The following is a 7,598-nucleotide window of genomic DNA, read 5'->3' on the forward strand; positions in this document are numbered from 1 at the left end:
CAGGTCTGTGAATTAATCCACAGTGCAACGCCCAGTGTTCCCTAAACTCTCAGAGTTAGAGTACATGCGATCCCCATTGGCCTCTATTAGAGTTGAATTAACACGGAGTATGTCCCTGTGCGGGAGGGCCACACATTTGCATGCCTGTCTGTATCCTCCATCGAGGAGACTTATTTTCCTTTCAGTAATCTGCCAATGTGACATCCACACTTACCTCACTGCAAAGCAGAATGGCTGACATGGCTGATACAGGACTCCAGCGGGCACCCATTCAGCCCGGGGGTGGGGGGGGGGGCTTACACCCCCCATGTCCCTGCAGGACGTCCAGCTGCAGTCGCCGTGGGGTGCAGGGCCGGATCCGCAGTGTGAAGCGTAGGTTTCGGGTCTATTTTAGTCGTACAGTAAAGTGCCTGGTGTGAGCTGTTGTAATACTGATTCAAACTGACGTTCATTGATGAGGCACCCTGTCAGTCAGTGTTGTAAAATATCCATCATACCTGTGAATATCAACGAGCTCGGGACAGCATCCATCAGCAGGGGAGTCACAGTCGGGGGGAATAGAGGAACTGACTACCCAGGGCCCCAAGCCAGGGAGTGCGGGGGGGGGGGGGTTTCTTGGTGTAAAAAATGGTGCCTGAGACAAATCTACACCTCGGAATTTACATTACAGAACTGAGGGGCACCCTGGACATGCCCCATCCATGTATGTCACTCCCACCCATTGTGTGTGTGTGCGTGTGTGTATGTGTGCGTGTGCATGCGTGTATGCAAGCATGTGCATGTATGCATGTGTGTGTGCATGTGTGTGTGTGTGTGTATGCATGTGTGTATGTGCACCTGTGTGTGTGCGCATGTGTGTGTGTATGTATGTGTGTGTGTGAGCATGTGCAGTATGTATGTATGTGCTGTGTGTGTATGTGTGTGGCATGGTATATGCCTTGTGTGCATGTGTGTGTGTATGTATGTAGTGGGATGTAGGTGTCCAGCTGAGCGAGCATCAGTATGCATGTGGTGTGTGTGTGTATGCATGGGTATGTGCACTGTGTCGTGTGCGTGTCTTATGTGCATCGTGTAACCATAGTATGTGATGTGCCTGTGTGATGTGTGTTGTTTCATTGTGATGCACCGGTGTGTGCGCTGTGTGATGATGTGTGTGAGCATGTGCAAGTATGCATGTATCTGTGTGTGCATTGCTAGGGGTAAAAGGACAGAGAGGGCTCTTATGTCTGGTACATGAATCGCTGTCCGCTCAGGACCTTAGCTGTCCCAGTGGACCTGCAGTCCTGCAGGACCATGGACAGCTCATCATTCACACAGCAGTGCAAGCTTGCTACCTCATCCTGGGTCTGTTAAAAGGCATTGTGGGGTTTTTTTTTTTCTGTCTGTGATTTCTTTGGACTACAGATCCTTAGAAGAACACATCCACTCTGTTTTTCTGTATTGTGACCCTGTTTTTTTCATCTATAGTTTATTTATTTCAATCATTTGGTCAGTGCTAATGACTACTTATCAGACTTGTACCTCACAGATGAATACAGCTGTATTTGTGAGATTGAATTCTACATAAAGACAGGGGGCCTGAAAGTAATTACATTTTATATATATAACGGTTTGTTAAAGACGGAGAGTGTTTGTGAGGTTTTCACTCGGATTGTATTATTCATTTGCTTTTAAAGCTGAATTTAACAAAAAAACAAATTCTCTCATGGTGTCCTTGATTGTATGACTCAAGGTGTTCCGTGCCGTCCTGTAATTTGGTTTCTAAGGCTGTTTTGCTTCATTCGTCGGTAATGATTGCGCTGAATCTTTGGATAAGGCCTGCGCTCCTGGACGAACCTTGCGTTGCTACTTCAAGCATCAGTGCGCTAGCTCTAATAATTATAGTTTCCGTAAACAATCGTTGTGCACCTCAGATGCTCTTTATTTTCCTGAGCTCAAAGCACAAATGAGCAGGTGTGCAGGTGTTAATTTGCAGAATAAAAAGCTGCAATATTTTTTTCCCCTGGGAGCTTCTGTCTTTAAAAGTGGTCCCTTAATTATCTTCAGCATACTGTTATCTGTTCGGCTGTCTGCTGATCCAGTTTCCAACAAACTGTTTTTTAATTGAGCCAGTTCGGTCTTTGGATTTTTTAAAATTCTATTTTATTTTATTTTGTTTCCCAGGGAAAGAAAAAGCCTTATACAGTAAGTGAATAAACCAATCTCAGCCAGTTGATATTGATGAGGTGAGAGATGCGCTCTCTAACAATTCGTTCATTTCACTTTTTTTTTCATCACTTTAACTCAAACATTTTTCACGTTCTTCACAAACACAGTTTGTGTTTCCAGTAACAAAATTATAGAAGATATATTCTCACACTCCCCTACCCCTTCTGTATCTGTACGCATAAAACCATGCGTAAGCTGTGATTTTATCATAGGCACAAGGCTGCACCCGTGCTAATGTTCAATACATCAGCATGACCCCGAGTGTGTGATATTTCTTTTATTCAGCAGTTCCACTGGCCTATATAAGCTATCTATCAAGTTATGATTGAGAAAACAAATGATGATTTTGGTGTTTATTTAGCGTTACCCACAAATATAGTTTCTTCAGGATTCCATAAAAAAAATGATGTTTGTTTTTATTTATTTTTTATTTAGTGTATTAGAATATAAACAACGTGGAATGACTTGAAAAAGTTACAGGAAAAAGTTCCAGTTCTGTGGCACTGCCAGTACTTGTGGAATGCCTCTTGTCCACTGAAATTACTCAACCGTAACTTTCATAGAGTGTTTGAAATTTTCCTGTTAAGGCGTGATATTTTCTTGACATTTCAGCTGTGTACTTGTTTTCAGGTACCCTAAATAACTAACATTTCAGCTAGCCTACATAACTGAAAGTGCATTTGTTACATTCATTTTTGGGCCTGAGCGCACAAGATGGATTGCTGTCTGCTCCTGAAAGTCACCACAGACAGTGTTTCCTATGCGATACACGAGACAAATGGCTGAGTGGAACCAGCGATGGGGGTGCTGAGTAGTTTTGAGGACAACGAAGCGCAATAATTCTCTCTTTTTTTTTCCGCCCCCCCCCCTGGTGCCGTAGATGGACCTTTCATTTTGACTGTCAGTGTAGATCTCTGGGGCAGCCCAGATTAGTCTGTGTGTGTGTGTGTCTGCGTCACTGGGACATGTAATGGCCCCGTCAAATCAATGTCACCGTGAGGTCTCTTTCCCCCCCATTCACGTGTGAAGGATGTCCACCGCCGGTCTCCCCGGCACGAGACAGCTTACTGAAGCCGCCTATTGATGCTCACCGTGATGGTGATTCACTGCCACTTATGAATCACCGACAGTGCCGGTGTGTGAATCGACCGCGATTCGCCATCCCCGCGGGGTTTCTACGGTCTCGGTGCTGTACTGATGGTGACAGTGTGCACCACACAAACACCGGGCCGCTTTTTTTTCCCAATCACTGAGTGAAAAAAAAAAAATTATTATTATAATAAATTTGATTTCCTCTGCTTCCTGTTTGTGTCCCCCCCCCCTCGAAGGCAGCGCAGACATTCCATTTTGTTGTTGTTATTTAACTGCTGTTTCTGCACCGCAGGCCATTTTTGAATTTCTAGTAATATCAACTCACGCCGTTCTGATAACACGGGTGAATTGCTAATAATGCACTGTGTTCGTTAACATCTCATTAGCCCGCCTAAACACACGTTATCAAAAAGCAATGTCCAAAATTGCATTAGAGCAGATTTGCCTGGTGCAGTATTGAGGGTAATGCTGCCACACCGCTGTTTAGAGGGCATCAGTCAACTGTAAACACATCAGTGGCCAGCGGACGCAGGGATATTACAGCATTTATCTCAAATCACTCTGTTATATTTATGTTATTTATGTATTTGTGTGTGTGCGTGCGTGTGTGTGTGTGTGTGTGTGTGTGCGTGTGTGAGTGTACGTATGTGTGTGCGTGCGTGTGTGTGTGTGTGCGTGCGTGCTTGTGTGTGTGTGTATATGTGTGTGTGTGTGCGTGTGTGAGTGTGTGCATGTATGTTTGTTTGCATGTCCTGGTTCTCTAATGAAGGCAGAAATAGTGTGGAATAAAAAAGGGAAGCCTCATTTAGACGTCCTCATGCTTGTAATCATCCCCTCCCTCCCTATCTCTCTCTCTCTCTCTCTCACCACCAACACCCCCCCCACCCCCACCCCCACCCATCAGTGGGAGTGTGTAGCTACATCTGTGCCATGCCAAGGTTAAATGACTGAGGGGAAAGAAGAAAAAAAAACACCTCAAACAAACTTCCGAGGATCATTAATTTTCTCATAACCAGATGAGGGAGAGACGGACCGGGAGGCCTTGCCTGCAGTCTTCCCGGAGACCGAGTGGGCGTTTCGCAGGGAGGGTTCATCGGCGGCGGCTAAACGATGCACTTATGTTTCCACCTCTAAGCCACGGCACCCCCGTGGCAGAGACAGACAGACAGACAGGCAGACAGACAGACAGACAGACAGACAGACAGACAGACAGACAGACAGACAGACAGGCAGGCAGGCAGGCAGACAGACAGACAGACAGACAGACAGGCAGGCAGACAGACAGACAGACAGACAGGCAGGCAGACAGACAGACAGACAGACTGGCAGACAGGCAGACAGACAGACAAACAGACAGACAGACACGAACTGCAGCAGCACGTGTTTGCGTCTGAGGGGCGGGACCCCGGAGCACGCTGGCTGGGCTCGACTGTCATCTCTGCTCAGCTGCAGAACCGAGGTCTTCGCCAGCGTGGCAGCGCCCTCTCACACCGCACATCTGTCCACGTGTAATAATAATAATAATAATAATAATAATAATAATAATTATAATAATTATAATAATAATAATTATAATAATGTGTCTCCTGGGGAGAATGCGAGGAGCGTTTCTGCTTTCTGTGCCGAACCATTTCCGGCCAATGCTGATGTGAGCCGAGATGTAGGAAATAATATCACACACACACACACACACACACTCACACGCATACACTCATGCACACGTGCACATGCACACACACGCACATACACATGCATGCATGCACTCATGTACACATGCACACGCACATACACACAGAGCACACAATCACACATGTACACACACACACACACCTCATAGCAAATAAGCTGGTTAGTCTACAGCAAAAATGCCCATTGGAAAAAAAAAAAAAGAAAAAACACTTCTTTGTCAGCCTTGTGGATCTGTTAAAAGCCACTTGGTTCATTTAGTTTTTCACATGAAAAGAGTCACTAATGGCACATGGAGGTGAGCATAGCGCAAACACAGATCCATCCGCCTGTATTCTATTGTGTGTCCTTGCTAAACTAGCCACCGCACACCCCTCACACAATACCTGCCAGTCCCTCATTCAGAGCATTCAAATGCCCAGCGCTTCTGATTCTGCTGCTTTGAGAGCGCCGTGCTCATCCTTGTTTTTAATCAAAACCACGTCAAGAAAGCAGCCATTCCCCGGGCCCTGTGGATTATCTTCTGTGTCTCCTAATGAATGAAGAACAGATTGTGTGAATCTGAACTCAGAGGGATGTTCACCGTCCCCCCCCCCCCCCCCCCCCCCCCCCCCCCCCCCCCCCCCCCCCCCCCGAGGGAGAATGTGCTAGAAGCGCTTTGTAAACAACACAGAGAAGGGTGTCTTGGCAGATATGTTTTGGGCAAGATTTCAAAGGACGGATTTATCCAACTGGTTCAGTGCACCACATGGAAAATTACCTGGAAATCTCTTCAACGATCTGATGAATGCTCAACACTGTTATTTCGGGAATCCCTAAAGCCCTTAAGCAACACATTTCCAATTTGTTAACACGCAAAAAAAAAAAAAATTGGCAGAAATGGTGCTAATTGGCGATTATTGTTGGATACGTACAAATGCTCATTTCGCGAGCGAAAGTGATAACTGCACAGTATCTTTCTTCCTCTAGTTTCGTTCTCCCGTCCTTCTGCGGAGATGTTAAACCAAGGTCATGACTCACCGCGGTCATTAAAAATCCAATGATGCTTTTTGGAAGAAGAAAAAAAAGTAGCGGTGTTAAAACCTGGAGTGTTGGCCGAATTCCCACAAAAACCTGGCTCTGATTCTGGCAGTCTGGCACTGTCTGCATGGGAATGGCTACACAGCCCCTTGCATTCCTTACCCACTGACTGTCCTTTGGCCTTCACTGTAAAATCGCTGTGTTGTCAGTCGAGCTACCTGGTTAAAAGGTCAAATGAGAAATTCTTACCTTTTTGTGTTGCGCTAATTGCCGTCTCTATTTTAAGTTTTACGGAAAATGAAATGGATCTGCGGTACATGCATTGCCATGCCGTGCACTGCCTGCGATTGTGTTCCAATGGGGAAGACAATGTGCGTTGTGATACCTGTGCTCGTATGTTCGGACACTTAATATAAGTCTGATGGCCACCGTTCAGGTCTGTTTGCCTCCTGTTGGTGGTTAATGGAGAAAGAGAAAGAGTGGAGGACACATGCTGGCACGTGCACAGATAGACACCAACGTGCACTGAAGCATGTGCCCCCAGCCAGGAGACAGCAAGCATGCCCTTGTGGCGGCAGGGATTTTATACACTCCAGCTTACCACAGGCGCCCTTTTTATTTTGAGTGTATGCTCCGCACCCCCCCCCCCCCTCCCCAAAAGAAAAAAAAAGTATGTGCATGCCCTTGCACACAAGACACGATCAGCGGTGGTTCTGACATCGTTTAGCCACTACTGCACACGTAAACACTCACGGAGATGGAGGTGGCCCGTGCGAGAGCGAGGGAAGCTTGCTCCAGGGTGGTCCAGGGCGGGTGGGGGTTTTCAAGAGCTGAACTCCACAGCAAAGGCGCCCCTTCCCCCCCACCCACCGAAATTCTAACAGCGGTCCAGAATCACGGCCCTTTAACTGACCTTGGGAACTCGGAACGCTCACATTTCCGGCGCCATGGCAACAGTCGGCGCTGCCGTTGAGGAGAAGGCGCCAGGTTTGAGCCAGCTGTTTCGATTCGCCCACAGCTCACCCGCACGACGACCCGCTGCGTGGTCAGCGCAGTTTTAGTTTGAGATGGCGCCGTGTGCGACGCAGTGCCATTTGGGAGCGCAGTGTGCGCCGGCGTGGCGTGAGGGTGAGCTGCTCTTACGTCACTGAAACCATTTTTCCAGGGACTGTACTGTACGTGTGTGTTTCTCGTGTCGGTGAGCTTTCCTGGAGGAGCCGTTCGGTTTTACTGTTTCCTTTTCCCAGGTTAATGTTAGAAACCTGCAAGATGTGAATGCGTACAACAAACACACACACATACGTGTACACTATATATACCTTATTTGAGTGTTGACAAATATGGTACTTGTATTCGACACCATCCCTAATTTATATATGTGTGTGTATTTTATTTTATTTGTTCCTGTTGTCTGAGAGGATTGTGGGTATATCTGGGATTGAAAGAAAACGGAAACTGGCACAAGGTCGTCATCATTTCGGGAGAGAGTCCGTTTGAGTAATATTTACTTATACTGCTCTCCCACACCTCCCTCCCCTACGCATCGCCCCCCCTTTATTTTCTGAAGCACCTCAGTGGGACCCCAGTGGAGG

This window comes from Anguilla rostrata, chromosome 1, assembly GCF_018555375.3.
Source record: "Anguilla rostrata isolate EN2019 chromosome 1, ASM1855537v3, whole genome shotgun sequence".
NCBI classification, from domain to species: Eukaryota; Metazoa; Chordata; class Actinopteri; order Anguilliformes; family Anguillidae; genus Anguilla; species Anguilla rostrata.